This window comes from Molossus molossus, unplaced genomic scaffold, assembly GCF_014108415.1.
Source record: "Molossus molossus isolate mMolMol1 unplaced genomic scaffold, mMolMol1.p scaffold_m16_p_1, whole genome shotgun sequence".
In the NCBI taxonomy this organism is placed as follows: Eukaryota; Metazoa; Chordata; class Mammalia; order Chiroptera; family Molossidae; genus Molossus; species Molossus molossus.
This window is the reverse complement of record NW_023425344.1, coordinates 196,408,316-196,427,111: the sequence shown is the minus strand read 5'-3', so window position 1 is coordinate 196,427,111 and position 18,796 is coordinate 196,408,316. Positions and strand designations below refer to the sequence as shown.

Genomic DNA, 18,796 nt, shown 5'->3' with positions numbered 1-18,796 from the left:
AAGTAAAAATAGTGTTTCAAGAAAAAGCAACACTAGTTTGGCTACCCCAGCTTGCAAGTCAATTACACAAGTATTTTTCTTCAAGACAGCATCATACTTGGGTATGCAGCAGAAGCACTTTACAACATTCTTCCTGTTTTGTGACATGTACTCAAGAGTCAAGATTAATAAAATTAACAAGTTTTACTGGTTCATAAAGGACATTCTTAAATGAAACCTTTTCCCCCCATAAATGTGTGGAGTTGACGAATATAATGATTATTAGTACAGTTTTTGCCACTGTCTTGATATGCATTGCAGGGCCAGCAGTTTTACCCACCACTGTGTTTACCTCATCAATGCAAATGTCAACATAGATTAGCAGCAAAGAACTTAGTATTACTGTCCTATGACATAGTTTTAACCTAGCAGACCTGAAATATTTGAAGACCTCCTTAATAATCCAGACCGCGCCCTGGCCGGTTTGGCTCCGCGGTTAGAGCATCGGCCTGCAATCCAGAGAGACCCGGGTTCGGTTCCCGCTATGGGTGCGTACCTCGGTTGCAGTTTGTCCCCGGCCCTGGTTGGTCATGTAGGAGGCAGCCACTCGATGTGTCCCTTTCATGATGATGTTTCTCTCTCTCTCCCTCCCACTCTACCTGAACAAGAAATGAAAAAATTTCCTTGAGTGAGGATAAAAAAAAAAGAATCCAGACCACACAGTGAAAACTGTTTTGTAGGTATATGTAAAATAATGAGAAGATACAGGTCCAGGAAAAAACACTGGGTAGTAGGAAGACATGGATTTATTTTTCCCTGTATACCCTTTGTATCTTGTGAATTTAGTAATATTTGTATGTGTTACTTTTATCTTTAAAAATTAAATAATTTTTTAAAAGGCAAAAATTGACATCAAAAGTGACTAAGTAGACATATAAGCTAACTATTCTGAAATATGAAGGTAAAAACCAGAAAAGAAAATTTTAAGAGCTGAAAGTGTTTCTGCTTAGGAAGTAGACCTAGGGTATTAGGAGGGGTTGCATAGAGGATTGCTGTATTCCAGTATAAGCTTTTTGGAACCAACTTCTTAAACCATGTACGAATATTAACTTGTTCAAAAATAAGTATCATTCAAAATGTTTTTCATTCTGGAAAAACACAAATGTTAGCTTTAAAAGATAAATAAATCGCCCTGGCCGGTTTGGCTCAGCGGTTAGAGCGTCGGCCTGCGGTCCTGAGAGACCCAGGTTCGGTTCCCGCTAAGGGCATGTACCTCGGTTGCAGTTTGTCCCCGGCCCTGGTCGGTCGTGTGGGTGGCAGCCACTCGATGTGTCCCTTCACATCGATGTTTCTCTCTCTCTCTCTGTTCCTCTCTCTCCCTCCCACTCTACCTGAACAAAAAATGGAAAAGTGTCCTCGGGTGAGGATAAAAAAAAAGATAAATAAATCAAGGATATACTCATGTACAGGTGAGAGAATGTCTGTAAACTATACCAAAATGTAAAAGTAACTGCCTAAAATAATGTGCCAGTGAGATTCCACTAATACAGCAATATCAGTCTATATGATAATTAAAATTTTCTATTTAAAAAGCTAGTTAAGCCCTGGCCAGTTTGGCTCAGCAGAGCATTGGCCAGAGGACCAATGGAGTCACGGGTTGGATTCCGGTCAAGGGCACATACCTTGGTTGCCTTTCATCCCCGGTCCTGGTCCGGGTCGTGAGGGAGTCAACCAGTCGATATGTCTCTCATGTGGAAGTTTCTCTCTCTCCCCCTCCCTCCTGCTCTATCTAAAGATAATAAAAAAGATCCTCGGGTGAGGATTAAATAATAATAATAATAATAATAATAATAATAATAATAATAATAAAAAGCTGGTTAAAAACCAACAATTTCCGCCCTGGCCGGTTTGGCTCAGCGGTTAGAGTGTCGGCCTGCGGTCCGGAGAGATCCAGGTTCGGTTCCCGCTGGGGGCATGTACCTCGGTTGCAGTTTGTCCCCGGCCCTGGTTGGTCCTGCGGGTGGCAGCCACTCGATGTGTCCCTTTCACATCGATGTTTCTCTCTCTCTCTCTCTCTCTCTCTCCTGCTCTATCTGAACAAAAAATGAAAAAGTGTCCTCAGGTGAGGATAAAAAAAAAAAAAACAATTTCCTTCAGACCAGAAAGTGTTACGACTTAAGAACAATTTTAGCCCTGGCCGGTTTTGCTCAATGGTTAGAGCATGAACCCGCGAACCAGAGAGGCCCCTGGATTCGGTTCCCACTAAGGGCACGTGCCCCAGTTGGGGTCATGTGGGTGGCAACCACTCGATGTGTCTCTCACGTCAATGTCTCTCCCTCTCTCCCTCCCATTCTATCTGAAGGTAAAAGCAAAAAAAAAAAAAAAACAATTTTAAATATGTCCTGGCTAGTTTGGCTCAGCAGTTAGAGCGTCGGCCCTCAGACCAATAAGTGTGGATTCAATTCCGGTCAAGGGCACATACCTGGGTTGCAATTCGTCCTCGGCCCTAGTCGGGTCGTGTGACACGGAGGCAACTAGTTGATGTGGCTCCATCACATCGATGTTTCTCTCTGTCTCTCTCTCTCTCCCTCCTTCCCACTCTATTTGATGATAAATAGAAAAATATCCTCGGATGAGGAATAAAACAAAACAAACAAAAAAAACAATTTTAAGTATGTAAACCTTAAGTAGTTTTTTTTTAAACAACTAGGTAAGTGGTTAAACCCTCCCCTACACACACACCTACACACACACACACACAAAGTAACACAAAGTAAAATAACCTTTTCTTTTTATTCTTTCTATATCATTTTAATCACAATTAAGATCAAATCAGAATCACTTACTTGAAAAGACAGAAGAAAACAGTTGCTTTTTTAAGATTTGACTTGTGGTGGTGAACACACAATATACAGATGATGTATTATAGAACTATACACCTAAAACCTATATAATTTTATTAACCAATGTCACCCCAATAAATTTAATTAAAAAGTATGTAAAAATAGTTGGTTTTTTTTGTAAATACAATAAACTGCTAACTCTTATGCAATTATTACTTCAAAAACAAAATCTTTACAGAAATATAAACCCATTATCAAAATCCAATTTGTTTCCCAGAGGATGTCCTGATACAGGAAAGAAGAGATTATTACTATATATATATAGCAAACTCAAAAACAAGTTGGATTCCCCACTAAATGGAACAAGGGCTCTAAATGGAGAATGGCTAGTTCCAGGATGGACACAAAAAGGATCAAGATTAGCTTGGGCCCTGGCCAGTGTGGTTGAGTGGTTAGAGTACTGACCCAAGCACCAAAGATTATGGGTTCAATTCCCAGTAAAAGAACACTACCTGCGTTGCAGGTTCAATCCCCACCCTAGTCAGGATGTACACAAGAGGTAACCAATTGATGTGTCTCTTTCACAGTGATGTTCCCCTCTCTCTCTCTCTCTCTCTCTCTCTCTCTCTCTCTCTCTCTCTTCCCTTCCCTCCCTCCCTTCTTCCACTCTCTAAAAATCAATGGGAAAAATATCCTAAGATGAGGATTAACAACAAGAAAAAAAAGATAAGCTTGGAACACCTTGATGTGCTAGAAAGAAAGAAAATACTAAGAGAAATTAAAAAATTATGTCAAAAAGACACGAGAACCAGGGTAAAGAAGCTCCCAGTGTACAAATCTGGGACAATTTGATCATAAAAAATAAAATAAAAGCAGTAATGGATTATAATTCACTGAATAAAATAAAAGTACACATATCCATGTTGATAAGAGATAGATAAACGGATGCTTCTTCCTACAACAGAATACCTACTGGTAAGGTAGAGAAGATGGAGGAGTTAGAAAAATAACCATTTTGGCCCAGCCTGTGTGGCTCAGAGGTTGAGCATTGACCCATGTACCAAGAGGTGACACCTGTTTGATTCCCAGTCAGGGCACATGCCCAGGTTGAACGCCAAATCCCCAGTGGAGGGTAGCCAATGGATGTTCTCTGTCATTGATGTTTCTCTCTCTCCCTCTCCTTTCCTCTCTCTCTAAAATCAATGAAGAAAAAAATTTTACTCAAGAAAAATAACCATTTTGCAATCATCAAAGTCAAGAGCAGTACAGGCAATAATCATCAATATATGCTAAATCCTGGAAACAAATTTAATGAGGATACAGAAGGTCTGATTTCTTAGAAGCAAGATATCTGGACTATCTCAAAGTTATTCACACAGATCATTTATTACGTGCAAGAGGAAAAAATAATAACTATACTGTACAGAAACCAGACAACATCGTGACCAAGTAATTAAAAATTAACATCAGCAGACCAATGACATATGCTTCTGTATCATACCTGACAAGAATATAAAATCCCTGACTGAGGATGTTTAACCTGAATCTAATTAAGAGGAAATATTAGACACATCCAAACTGAAGAATATTCTATAAAATATATAGCTCAACCCTGGCCAGTTTTGCTCAGTGATTAGAGCGTCAGCCTGCGGACCAATGAGTCGCAGGTTCGATTCTGGTCAAGGGCACGTACCTTGGTTGCGGTTCATCCCCGGCCCTAGTTGGGGTTGTGCAGGAGGCAACCAGTCAATATTTCTCTCTCACATCAATGTTTCTCTCCCCCCACCCCACTCTATCTGAACAAAAATAGAAAAATATCCTTGGGTGAGAATTAAAAATATAATAATAATAAAATGTATAGCCTATATTCTTCAAAAATGGTAATGTGATGAAAGAGAAAGGCTAAGCTACTATTTCAGATTAAAGGCAACTAAGTTATGATAACTAAACCCAATCTGCAATCCAGACTGGATCCTATAAGTAAAATGCAACAAAGAAACAAATGCATCCAGCCAGCCAGTGTGACTCAGTGGTTGAGCATCACCCTATGCACCAAGAGGTCGCTGGTTCGGTCCCCAGTCAGGACACATCCCAGGTTGTGGGCCCGATCCCCAGAGAGGGGCACACAGGAGGTGGCCAATCAATGTTCTCTCTCATCCATGTTTCTATCTCTCTCCCTCTCTAAAATCAATAAAGGAAAAAAAAATTTTTTTAAAAAGAATATTCCTTAGCCCTGGCCGGTTTGGCTCAGCGGTTGGAGCGTTGGCCCGTGGACCAGAGAGAGAGTCCCGGTTTTGGTTCCCATTAGGGGCACGTACCAATAAATAAATAAATAAATAAATAAATAAATAGTAGTAGAATCCATGTGCCATCAAGTTTAAAAAATATATATATTCCTTTAAAAAAAAAAACAAATGCTATTATTGGGACAAATTGACAAACTGGAATAGAATCTATAGATTAGATAAAGGTTTCATATTATCAATGTTAAATTTAAATCTCCTGAGTTTAGTAACTGTACTATAATAATGCAAATGAATACAATACACAGTGAATAGTTAGAGATGAATTGGCAGAAAAGAGAAAGAGAAAGCAAATGTGACAAATGTAAAAAAACTGGTAATTGAGTATAGGGTATTTAAGAGTTCTCAATACTACTTTATACTTTTCTGTACATTTGAAATTATATCAAAACAAAAAATTTAAATAAAGGCAAACTGGGATATGAAAAGATGGTGAAAGTGAGTGATTTATTCTTATGTCCTATAGTACATACCAGTAAGGGAAATGACTACAACAGTAACTCAGACTGGCACATTGCTAGCTCCATACAGAATTTCTTCAACTTTTGATTCTCTGAAAAAATATACTTTTCAAGAAACCACATAAAACACTAGGCTGCTGATCCTGTATTCTCTGCACAAAAATCTGCAATTTTACATTAACACAGTACAAGCTGAGGGACTCCTCCTTCCTCCAGCAAACCATAAGCTCCTCATAGGCAGGCCAAAAGGTCCTGCCCTTTGTTTTAACTCAAGCATTGACACAGTGTCTGAAATATAACACTCATATTTGTTGAATAAATGCTGGTATAAGTTATTTTAAATACATTTCTAAACAAGAACATTTTCAAAACTCACAAAAAGCAGGGAACATTATTAATACCCACATACCTACTACCCCAATCCAACAATTATCAAGATTATGCCACACTTGCTTCATTTAGCTCATCTTCCCCCCCTCTTTTTTTTTTTTTTTGCTCAAAAGTATTTTTAAACAAATACCAGACATCTTATTTCTCTTCCTCATTCTTCAGTCTCCAACTCTAAAAAATATGGGCATATTCTTATATAAACATAATGCCATTATCATCCCTAACAAAATGAATAATAAATCCTTGATATCATCTAATACTCATCCCCATTCAAGTTTCTCCCAAAGTGTTTTAAAAATTCCTTTATTGGTTTGAGTTAGGATTTAAACAAGATCAACACAGTACATTTGGTTGCTACACTTAAAATATTTTTAACCTGTCTTTTTAAATTATCTATCAGCAATTATGAAAAAGCCTAACAAACCAGTTTTCACTTGTCGATTCTCCAGAATCAAACCCAATTTAATGCATTTACTGTTCCCTGTCTGTAGCATTCTTCCTCCAGATTGTCACTAAGGCTGATTCTTTCCAGTCATTGATCGCAAATCAAATATTACCTTTAAAAAGGCCCTCTCTAACCACTCAATCCATACTAGAACTCCATTCCCATTCATTCTCCATTACATGGTCCTATTTTCTTTATGTCACTCAAGACTACCTAAAACTACTCTGTTTATTAGCTGTTTCCCTCTGTAGAATATCCACTCCTTGAGGACAGAGTACCTTCTTCACTATAGACTAAGAACAATGCCAAGAACATGAAACATTCAACATATACTTACCAAGTGACTAAATAATGCAATACCTCTATTTAAAATGTAAGCTAAGCCAACTGGTGTGGCTCAGTGGACTGAGCATTGTCCCATGGACTGAGAGGTCCTGGTTCGATTCCAGGTCAGGGCACATGCCCAGGTTGTGGGCTCAATCCCCAGGAGGGAGTGCGCAGAAGGCAGCCGATCAATGTTTCTCTCTCACATCAATGTTTCTGTCTGTCTCTCCATCTCTCTCTCTAAAAAAAAATCAATAGAAACATTTTTTTTTTTTTTGCAGATAGAGTGGGAGAGAGAGAGAGAGAGAGAGAAACATCGATGCGAAAGGAACACGTCGAGTGGCTGCCACCCGCACAACTCAACAAGGGCCGGAGACAAACTGCAACCAAGGCATGTGCCCTTAGCGGGAATCGAACCCGGGTCTCTCTGGACCGCAGGCTGCTGCTCTAGCCACTGAGCAAAACTGGCCAGGGCAATAAAAACATATTTAAAAATAAATAAATAAAAAATAAAATATAAGCTCAGTAATTTGTTTTTCAATATTTGTTGCTCACTCCTCATGTAATGGTTTAAATCGAGTATCTGTAGAAACCTGGGCCAGCTGTTACCAAGAATCTGTGGCATACAGGAAAGAAAGAACAGAGGTATATGACATTTCAATGTAATTCTGGACTTTTTTTGCATTTATCTTCAGATAGAGTGGGAGGGGGAGGGAGAGAGAGAGAACCATCCACACGAGAGAGACACATCAAGTGGTTGCCACCCACACGACCCCAACTGGGGCTGGGGCAAACTGCTACAGAGGCATGTGCCCTTAGTGGGAACCGAACCCAGGACTCTCTGGTCCGTAAGCCAAAGCTCTAACCGGCCTGGGCTAATTCTGGACTTTTACTGAACAGTGATCATAGGTTCCTGAAAGAAAAATTATTCAGGATGATTTAAAGAGCATTACCAGGAATAAAACAAAGTTTCATTTTTCAGTATCATATGAGAGCTAGTAAATCATGAGAAATAGCTACAATGGGACAGAAGCATTACCTGGAACAATAACCATGGCTTTATCATAGTTTTTTTCCTAATATAGAGTATGTATCATGAAGGAATTCGGTCTCAGTATAGCATTTCTTTCTGGGGATTGGATCATAATGAATGCAACAATGAATACCAAAAACACCTAAGTAAAAATACAAACCATTACATTTGGGACCTAGAGAAAATTAGAGTTATCTATCCCATACTTCTCATTTAATAGTTGAGAGAGAGCTGAAGCCCAGGGTGGTTAACAATAAAGTCACAGATCTAGTGAACAGCAAAGCCAAATCTTAAATCTCGATCTCTTATCTCTAGCCCTATAAGTTAATGTTCACACACAGAATGTTAATGTCAAATGATAACATATTTTAATTACTATCATTTTTAGTACTGTCATTTTTTCCCCTAATTGAAGTCCTAGCCCATAGGGGGAAATGTCAAAACAGGGGGACATATAATTATTCTCTAAGTAAAGCATGTTACAGAAATCCTTTTTTTGACAAAATAATAAAGGAAACATCTAAAAAATCTAACTAATTTGATTCAGTAAATTGTTTTTATTTTTATCCTCACCTGAGGACATTTTTCAACTATTCTTCAGATAGAGAGGGAGGGAGAGAGAAACATCGATGTGAGAGAAACACATAGACCAGATCTGGGGATGAACTGCAACCGAGGTACATGTCCTTGACCAGAATCAAACCCGCGACTCTTTGGTCCGAGGGCCAATGCTCTAACCACCGAGCCAAACCGGCCAGGGCTGATTCAATGAGTTTTTTACTTCACATTTTACATTTTATATTAAAACTATTTAGAAATATCTACTGACTATTCCTTGCTTTAGACATGTAAATTGCTGGTCTCTTATTTTAAACACCTGTATAGCTCTTTTTCAATTACCTGTGGAAATAAAGTACTGAAGCGAAATCTGTCAAGATGTAAGCTCCACCAAAATGAAATTTTGATTATATCTTTCTTCAAAAGCCAACTCTAGTTAAAGAGCTAACTGCAAGTGACCAACAAGAAACCAAACGAAATGAAAAAAGTGATAGAAGAATCCACACACGTAAGATATAGCACCCAGAGGGAGAGACTCTACTCTTTCTAGTTTTCCATACAATACTGTTCAGACCAATTCATAAATACCCTTACTAGTTCTTAGAAAATTACTCTGAATCTCAGGCGGTAAAAAAGCAGGAGAGAGAAATCATCTGTCCAAGGTTAAAGGACAAGAGGATAGACTAAATTAACATAATTCAAGGCTTAAAAAAAAAGTTTAAGATTCTTTTTAGAGTAAAAAGTCTTCTTTCTCATCCTATCTGTTTTGTCTAACAAACACAACCAAAGACTATTGTTAAATATGAAAAACGTGGTTTATAATGAGAGGAAAATTTTTAGAAAACATGTACAGTAACAAACTATCAAAATGTAGCTCTTCACCCTAATAAAGCTAAGTAAAACCAGTATTAAATAACTTCTATGTAATAATGAAATTACCTTCTAACCTTTGAAAGCAATGACAAACAAAAATGGGAAAGGAAATGGAACTTAAGCTTTTATTTAACCTAGTCTGTTCTTTTTGGTTCAAGAGGTCCACAAACAATAAAATTAAACATAAACTACCAAATGAAATAGTTTGGATTGACAGGTCCAAAAACTGTAAGAGCTATAAAAGTCTATGTCAGCTGGCATCTTACCACTCCAGAGTCCTAAATTCATACTGCATATAAATCAAGAAACAGGAAAGCAAGCATACAATATATTGGAGTCACTCCACACTAGGAACATGAACAAATTAAATGAATACCCTACACTTCCTGGTACTTTTTAAAACGTCAGAACTTAGACTTGCGTTAAAAAGTATCTGTAAAGATTTACTATAATCTACTTAATAACTATTGTGAAAAACCTCTGCTTCTGCAGTATAGAACAGCTATTTCCACCACAGCACTGCCACTGACAAATTATCTAGACAATAAAAATATCAACCTTCTTTTTTAATGACCAAGCCAACGCTATACAAAATCTGACGCGTCTTATTTCTGCTGTTCCGCAGACGACGTTTCCTTGATCACAGAAGGAGGCAACTCCCCAACCGTCAGGGCTGACTTAGCGCCGTCCAACACCCCGGGTGCGTTACCTTCATCACTCCATTGTCAAATCGCACTCCCACGCCTCGGTCCTCAGCCCCCATCCTAAGACTCCAGGGAGAATTAAAAAAGAAATCCCCTCACCCACACTCCCTTCTGTGTGGGGTGTGGAGTGTAGAGTGTGGGTGTGTCAGGCGAATGCTTTGCTCCAACAAATCTGCGGAGACCCAGACCCGAAGTCACGACGCAACCAGCAACAACCCGCCGGTCGCCGACCCCAGCCTTCCGCGGCCGCAGCCCTTCCTCTTTCTCCCCTCCAGGCCGGCCCCTCCCCCGTTGCGCGCACGCGCGGCCTCCAATCGATCCCCTCCCCCCTAGCCCCCTCACCTTAATCATTAGCCACCGTCTTCCTAGGGTCCTGGAATCACTGGCCCAGTACGGAAGACAGGAGATATAAGGGTGGAAGAGGATGTGTCGAGAGCCAGTGATCTGCGATTCAGATCTCGGCCTAATAGGCCCCTATAGTCAAGAGCAGCGTCTGTCACCGCCACCAAAGCTGTACGAGCGGCAGCGTCTGGTTCGGCCCAGCTCACCCGGTTTGGCTTCAGAATGCCTAATTTGGCCCCACAGGAACTCCTTCCCAGAAGCTGTGGGCGTTTCTATGCCGCGCAGACCTAACACCTCGCCGCCACCGCCGCCGCCACTGCTGCTGTTCTACCGCAGCTACCGCTGCTGCCGCCGCCGCCGCCGCCGCCTTACCAATCCCTCCTCTACCAAGCGAGCACGACAATCTGCGGCTTTACGACAGTTCGGAAAGTGAGAGCGCTGTAGCCTTCACGCCTCCATTAACATCTGTTTGTTTCTGCGCTTGCTCAGATTCTTGTTTCTCACTGTCCCGCCCCTTCTTTCCCGGCCCTCCCCTTTGTACTCGCTTTATCAGTCTGTCCGTGAAGCCAGACGGTGTCAGGAAGCTCACTCTTTGCAGTATTTCATTTTCCTTGGTGCTTGTTCGTCTAATATTTAAGCAAAATACTGACTACATCTTAGTTAATTTTTTGTAACTAAAAATTACAACCAACCATGGAATTATTGACCATATTTACGGTACAATTAAAAAATATCATGGTTTAGTGTTTCTCAAAATAAATGATACCCAGGTTACACTCGCTAGTGACAAAGATCGTGGCACTTCACTATTAAGACGAACTCGCTTCCAGAATCAGATATAAAATGGTCATAGATATCCTGGGAACTGGCTGCACAATCACACACGCCTTCATAATTATTTTATAAAAATCAGTAGATAGCAAGTGCTTCATTATGTGCATTAGGAGGACGTAGGCTTCAGAATCAGAAAAACTTCTTTTCAAATCTCAGTGATGCCAACTAGTGTCTGATGTATTAGGCCTTTATAAATCTGTTTCAAATAAATTAATTAAATAAATAAATAAAATATCGATTATACCTCGATTTTAAAAATAAAATCAAAGCATATCTAAAAAAAAAAAATTAGTTTCTTTCCCTATAAACAGACATGACATTATTTACCTCAAAGGGTTCTTGTGAGATTAAATAAAAGTTTATATAATGCTTCAAACGTTATTTACCAATTAAGTGTTCAATAAACATTAATCCCCTCCCTTTGTCAACAACTTTTTCTCAATTCCCTTTCTTTTGTTCACTCATATTCTCCATTTTGTTCAGTGAAAAAAATATTTCACTAGAAACTGAAAGAGCATTGGACTAGGATTTTTCCTCAATCCTCTTTTCTCTAAATATAAAATTCTGGCCTGGAGACAACAATGCTTGGGGGTGGCGGGTATAAGGAGGAGGGTATCTGTTGGCGGGGGTACATCTATAACAAAAATTAATTAATGGAAAAATAAATAAAGTGCCCTGGCCATTTGGCACAGCAGTTGGAGCATCAGCCCACGTACTGGAGAGTCCAGGGTTCAGTTCCCACTAAGTGCACGTACCTCGGTTGCAGTTTGCCCCTGCCCCGGTTGGGGTTGTGTGGGTGGTAGGCAGTCGATGTATCTCTCTCATGTCTTTCTTTTTTTCTCTTTCTCTCTTCCCCCCTCTCTCCCTCCTGCTCTATCTGAAGATAAATGCAAAAGTGTCCTCTGGTGAGGATAAAAATAAATAAATAAAGTGAGCAAGCAAAAAAAAAAAAAAAAGTTCTTTAAAACCTAAAAAAATCACACGTATATATAATATATATATATTCTTGCCTGGCTGGTGTGGCTCAGTGCTTGAGCGTGTGGACCCATGCACCAAGAGGTCACCAGTACAATTCTCAGTCAGGGCACGTGCCCAAGTTGTGGGCCTGATCCCCAGTTGGGGGCAATGCAGGAGGCAGCCAATCCATATTCTCTCTTACTGATGTCTCATCTCTCTCTTCCTCTCCCTTCCTCTTTCAGAAGTCAATAAAAAAAATTTTTTAAAATAAATAAATAAATAAAATTCTGTCTGGACTATCTTATCTACTACCATGGATTTAACTATTATGTACTCGTAATTTCTCAAAGTTGTGTATTTCCAGATCTATATTTTCTGTTTCCAGACCTAATCTTTTTTCAAAAGCTCTTGACCTTTCTCCTCAATAAGGTAGGCACTAACTACATGTAACTGTTGAGCACTTGAAATGTAGCTAGTACAGCCTGGCTGGTATGGCCCAGTGGTTGAGTGTCGACCCATGCACCAAGAAGTTGCTGGTTCTATTCCCAGTCAGGGCACATGCCCAGGTTGTGGGCCCTATCCCTAGTGGGGGGCATGCAGGAGTTGGCCAATCAATGTTCTCTCTCATTGATGTTTCTCTCTCTCCTTCTTCCTTCCTCCCTAAAATCAATAAAGAAAAATATATTTTTTTAATTAAATAAAACTTTTTAAAAATGTATCTAGTACAGCCCTGGCCCGTTTGGCTTAGTGGTTGGAGCATTGGCCTGCGGACCAGAGAGTCCTGGGTTTGGTACCCACTAGGGGCATATACCAAAAAAAAAAAAAAAAATGTAGCTAGTACAAATTGAAAAATGCTGTAAGTAAAGTGCTGGATGGTGTGGCTCAGTTAGTTAAGCATCATGCATGCACCAAAAGTTTAACCTGCTGGTTCGATTCTGGTCAGGGCACATGCCCAGGTTTCGGCTTGATCCTTAGTGGGGGGCATACAGAAGGCAGTCCATTGACGTATCTCTCTCTCTCCCTCTCCCTTCCGATCTCTCTAGAAAAATCAATTAAAAATATTAGAAGAAAAATGCTGTAAGTGAAAAATATACACTCAAGTTCAAAGATACAATAAAAAAACATTGTAAAAAATATCAATAATTTTTAATATTGATTATATGTGAAAATAATATCTTAGATATATTGGGTTAAATCAGTGGTTCTCAAGCGGGGATGATTTTACTCCCCCACCTCCACCCCAGCCTCAGGGCATTCAGCAATATCTGAAGACTTTTGGTTGTTATAATGTGGGTCAGGGTGTGTATAGCTACTGGCATTTACTAACAGAGACCAGTGACGCTACTAAACATCCTACAATGCACAGAATAGCCCTCCACAACAAAGTATTGCCAGGCCCAAAATGTTAATAGTACAGTTGAGAAACCCCAGGGTTAAATAAAATATACTATTAAAATTAATGTCAACTATTTCTTTTACTTTTTAAAATATGGCTATTAAAAATTGCATTGGTAGCTCACACTATATCTCTAGTGGACAGTGCTAACCGATCTAGACCTATATGGCTAAGTGTTCTGAATATGTCATTTACCACTTTAATTTCCCAGAGGCACTTCTTAACACATCATAAATAAATACATAATTAATTAATTAATTAATTAATGTAGGTTTATTGTATTGACACCTGATCCATCTCAGTCTTTCCTGCTTCAGTCAATAAGCTATGTTACCTAAGCAGAAATCTAAAGGTCATCTTTGACTACTCCCTCTCCCTCACTCTCCACCTCTCTAATCAATCTATAAGTCCTTCATTTCTATCTCTGAAATATCTCAAGTATCTTTAGTATTCATTTGTTTAACAAATACTTATCAAGTAGTTATAATGTGCTTAATGTTGTTCTGGTATGAGTACTAAATACATAATCACTGCCTTACTGGCAATGTTTTATGAGATGCAGAAAGCAAATTCATTATTTACACTATAATGTGGAAGGGATAGGATGGTGTACTAGTGTGCTAAGAGCACAAAGATGGAATACCATACTCAAGCCAAGACTAGGTGATGTTTAAACTAAATTTAGCAACATTAATAAAGACAGTTAAGCCCTAGCCAATTTGGCTCAGCAGTTAGAGTGTCAGCCCGCAGACTGAAGGGTGGCAGGTTCTATTTCCAGTCAAGGGCACATACCTGGGTTGCAGGTTCAATCCCAGGCCCTTACTGGGGTCGTTCAGGAGGCAACCAATTGATGTGTCTCTCTCACAGGGAAGTTTTTTTTTTTTCTCTCTCTCTCCCTGCCTCCCTCCCACTCTACCTAAAATAAATAAATAAACAAAGAGTTAAATAAAGCAAAAGGAGAGGGCATTCCAGGCAGTAAGATCAGCACATGCTAAGGTACAGAATCCTGTACCTGAAATAGCATGAAGCAAATTCTCTACTGGGAACTACTAAATGTGTCATGTGGGGAAACTATCAAAAGACAAGAAAAGAAAAATAGCTAGAAATAATTAAATAAAGCTATTTTTGCTAGGATAAGGAGTTTGACCTATTTTATACTTAAAATTATGGAAAGCCATTGAAGAAAATCAAGCAGAGGACTAACAATCAGATTTGACTATTGGAGATTCCATTATATAAGCAAAATAGAGGGCGGAATGGAGAGGAGCAAGAGTAGAAGGGTGAAGACCAGCTGGAATGGCGGGTAAAAAGTGAGGAGGGTGGTGGAAATAAGAATGAGAAGAGACAGATTCAAGAGATAAGAAGATTGAATAACTAATTGGATATAGGGGATGTTGGTGACATTCAAGAGAAAAACACATTTTGCAAAACCCAACTTTTGGGGTTGGGACTTTCGGTTGGGACAGCACGAGGGAGGAGGTTGAAAGAAAGGAAATGATTACTTTATTGGGCAAGTTGAATTTGAGGTGTCTAACATTTACCCAAAGTGAAGATTCCAGTAAACTGTTGTATACAAGGGTCTGGAGCGCAGAAGAGAGGTGTGGGCTGAAGGCAGAGAATTAGACTCATTAACTTATATGTGATAGCTGACTCAAAAATTTTGAATGAGCTCAGCCGGTGTGACTCACTGGTTGAGTATCGACCCATGCACCAAGAGGTCACCAGTTCAATTCCCAGTCAGGGCACATGCCCAGGTTGTGGGCCAAATCCCTATTGGGAGGCATACAAGAAGCAGCCAATTGATGTTCTCTCTCATCGATGTTTCTATCTCTCTCTCCCTCTCCCTTCCTCCCACTCTAAAATAAATAAAGAAAAAAAAAAACTGTCTTGAATGAGTTCAACCAGAGTAAAAAGAAGAGACAGACGGCTAGGAATGTCTGATATTTTAAGGATTGAAGAATGAAAAGAAGTTCCAGAAAGATATGGATGGGCCAGAGCAGGGGGGAGGGGGGGGGAGGGAGGCAGAAATTTAGGTAAAAGGCCAAGTAAGAAAAAGAGTTTCAATATCAAAGTTGGTAATCAAGAATATGAAATGGCCCGGTCAGTGCAGTTCAGTGGTTGAGCGTCAACTCATGCACCAAGAGGTCACCAGTTCAATTCCTGGTCAGGGCACATGCCCAGGTTGTGGGCCTGATCCTCAGTGGGGGGCATACAGGAGTTGGCCAATTGATGTCTCTCTCATTGATATCTCTATCTCTCTCATTCTCTCCCTTCCTCTCTCTCTAAAATCAATCAATCAATAAAAAGTATGTATTCAATCAATCTGTTAAAAAAAAAATGAATAAAAAATGTCCACTAGTTTGGCAATAAGGAGATCTGTAAATAAGAAGAGCTTCCTGCCCGGTTGTGTGGCTCAGTGGTTGAACATTGACCCATGCACCAAGAGGCCACTGGTTTGATTCCTGGTCAGGGCACATGCCCAGGTTGTGGGCCTGATCACTGGTGGGGGGCATGCAGGAGGCGGCCAACTGATGTTCTCTCTCATTGATGTTTCTATCTCTCCTTTCCTCTGCCTTCCTCTCTCTCTAAAATCAATAATGAAAAAAAAAAATTTTTTTTAATGAGGAGCTTCAGCAACTGTTGTATATTTTTAAACAAAGGCTCTCATCTGGGGTCGACTTTGACCCACAGGAATTATTTGACAACGTCTGGAGGTATTTTTGGTCTTTACAAATAGGAAGATGCTACTGGCCTCTAGTGGATAAAGACATGAGGTGCTGCTAAACATCCTACAATGAACAGAACAGCCCCCACAACAGAGAATTACCTAGCCCAAAATGCCAATATTCCAGTTGAAGAATCCTGGTTTAGAAAAGATCACACAGTGAAATTAGACAATAACTTTTTCATGAAATTGGTAGTAACTGTAAAAAGAAAGATAGGTACATATCTAGAAGGCTATGTAGTCAAGAAAGTTATGTTGAAGGGAAAAGAGCCAGCAAAAAAAAAAAAAGAGAGCCAGCAAGACAGGTGAAAAATAATGGAAATAAAGGGATGCTCAACGGAGGCCGAGGAAATAGGATACAGAGGTCAGATGGAAGAATTAGCCTTGGATAGGAGAAGGAATAGCCCTTTCACTGAAACAGATGAGGAGGAGGAAGTGATTGTACAAATGAATTAAGTTTATTATTTTCAGAGGGAATAGTGAGGCCTTGCTCAATACATAACTTTGATTTCTCTTTGAAGCATGAGGTAAGGCCATCAACTAAAATATCTGGTTTTTGAAATGGTGGGTGGAGGGTAATTAGAAGACAGAGATTTAAAAAAAGCAGAACAGTCACTAACATGATAGCAGGGTGGATATTAGATGGACAACAAATCAAAGGCAGAAAGTCCAGAGCAGAAAAGGTGTGAGGCTGAGGACAGGGGCCACGAGGTTGCATTTAGGGGAATAATGGTAGATTATTAGGGTGGGCGATATCTCTGGCCTGAATGACATACAATCGTTTCCTGATTTCTACGCTTCTGTTCCCACCATTGTCACCATACCACTTCCAATTCAACCTTAAACCACTATCAGAATATGGCAGAAACTGATTGAAACACTAAGTTGTTTAAAAATCCATCAATGACTCTATCATCTTCAGGATCAAGTCCTAAATCCTTAGGCTGGCAAATAAGGCTCTTCAAAATCCAGATTCTGCAGTGTAATTTCATACCACCTCTTCCCACCCTATTCCCTGCCCCTGTGCTTAGACTTCTGTGGACTTCTCAAACTTCTTTTAGTTCTCCAAAAACAACATACTAGTATCTCCCAGCCTTTTCATCTCCTTGTTTTAAAATACCCTCCCACTCTCCTCCACATTCCAGTCCTGCTTTATCTGTCTAGCGAACTCTTATCGGTTTCTCAAAGCCCTCCTCCATGAAGCATTTCCTTTTTTCTCTACCCTACTCCTTACTCCCATGATAAGAGCCCAAAATCACCCCCACTTTTGTACTCTCTTCAATCTTTGTTGTTGTTAATCCTCACCCAAGGATATTTTTTTCATTGATTTTCAGAGAGAGTGGAATGGAGGGGGAGAGGGAGAAAGAGAGACACATTGATTGGTTGCCTCCCCCACGTGCTCCTATCTGCGACAGGGATTGAACCTACAACCCAGGTATGTGCCCTTGACTGGAAATCGAACCTGTGACCCTTCAGTCTGAGGGCTGATTCTCTAACCACTGAGATAAACCAGCCAGGGCTATATATACTTTTATTATAAGTATTATGATTATTTCTATACATACCTGTCTTTTCCAGAATACTACATAAAAATATATATATTACATATATATATATAATGTCCTTCTCTCTTTAATAGAAAATATCACTCAAATATTTATTGAATTTATTGAATAAGGAGACTGATGTTCTATTCTCAATTTTGCCACTGAGAAATCAGGAATTTATTTATTTCAGAGAAAGAGAAACATCAATGTGAGAGAGAAACATCTATGCACTGCCTTCTGCACACCCCCTGCTGGGGATCGAGCCTGCAACCGGGGCATATGCCCTGACCTAGAATTGAACCAGGACCTCTCAGTCCATGGGACAACACTCAATCCACTGAGCCACACCAGCCAGGAGGAAATTCATATTTTTAAACAAGATTTTAGACTAAAAAAATTTTTATTAAAATCACATCCACTGCCCTGGCCGGTTTGGCTCAGCAGTTAGAGCTGAGGGCAGTACCTCAGTTGCAGTTTGTCCCCGGCCCTGATTGGGTCATGCGGGTGGCAGCCACTTGAAGTGTCCCTTTCACGTCGATGTTTCTCTCTCTCTCTCTCTCCCACTCTATCTGAACAACAAAAATCACATCCACTTGCCAAATATATGCAAACCAAAAGTATGGTGTATCAGGATCCCCTCAGCTCTCTCAACTGCAATTTACAATTGTAATTAATTGTGGATGACTTTGATTCCTGACTTTGTAATTTATTCCAGGTTAGAGATTTCAAAAGTAAAGCATCTCCATGTATCTCTGCCTTCAGCCCTCTTGTGAAGAGCCCATTTATCAGCCGTCTTTATTGATTTTTTATTTGGAGAAGTAACACATGTCTAACTATATATCCAAATAAATTACTAATCATTACCTTTCTTTTCATGGAAATCAGAAATTTTAATCTTAACCAAATCACTTGAATTCTTCAAAAAAATTAACTTCTGTCACCTGTGGAAAGATCAGGACTCTCTAATATACAGTCCAAACCTAATTCTGCCTGCCTGAAACTACAGCAAAATGGTTATCAAATTAGCCTGCAACATGGGCCAGCAGTGCCTAACTCTCGGGTAGGCAGGAATTTGGGGAGCT

The 18,796-nt window shown here is 39.8% G+C and overlaps 1 protein-coding gene across 2 annotated transcripts in view; it reads right to left on the bottom strand.

Annotated features, from left to right (window-relative positions):
• Nucleotides 1-10,155, bottom strand: part of RNF111 (ring finger protein 111) — a 108,183-nt gene extending 98,028 nt beyond the window's left edge. For both annotated transcript variants that reach the window (XM_036255859.1, XM_036255867.1), the window contains exon 1: nt 9,919-10,155. The gene's annotated coding sequence lies outside the window, so the exon portion shown is untranslated. The remainder of the gene's footprint in view (nt 1-9,918) is intronic.
• Nucleotides 10,156-18,796: the final 8,641 nt, after the last annotated feature.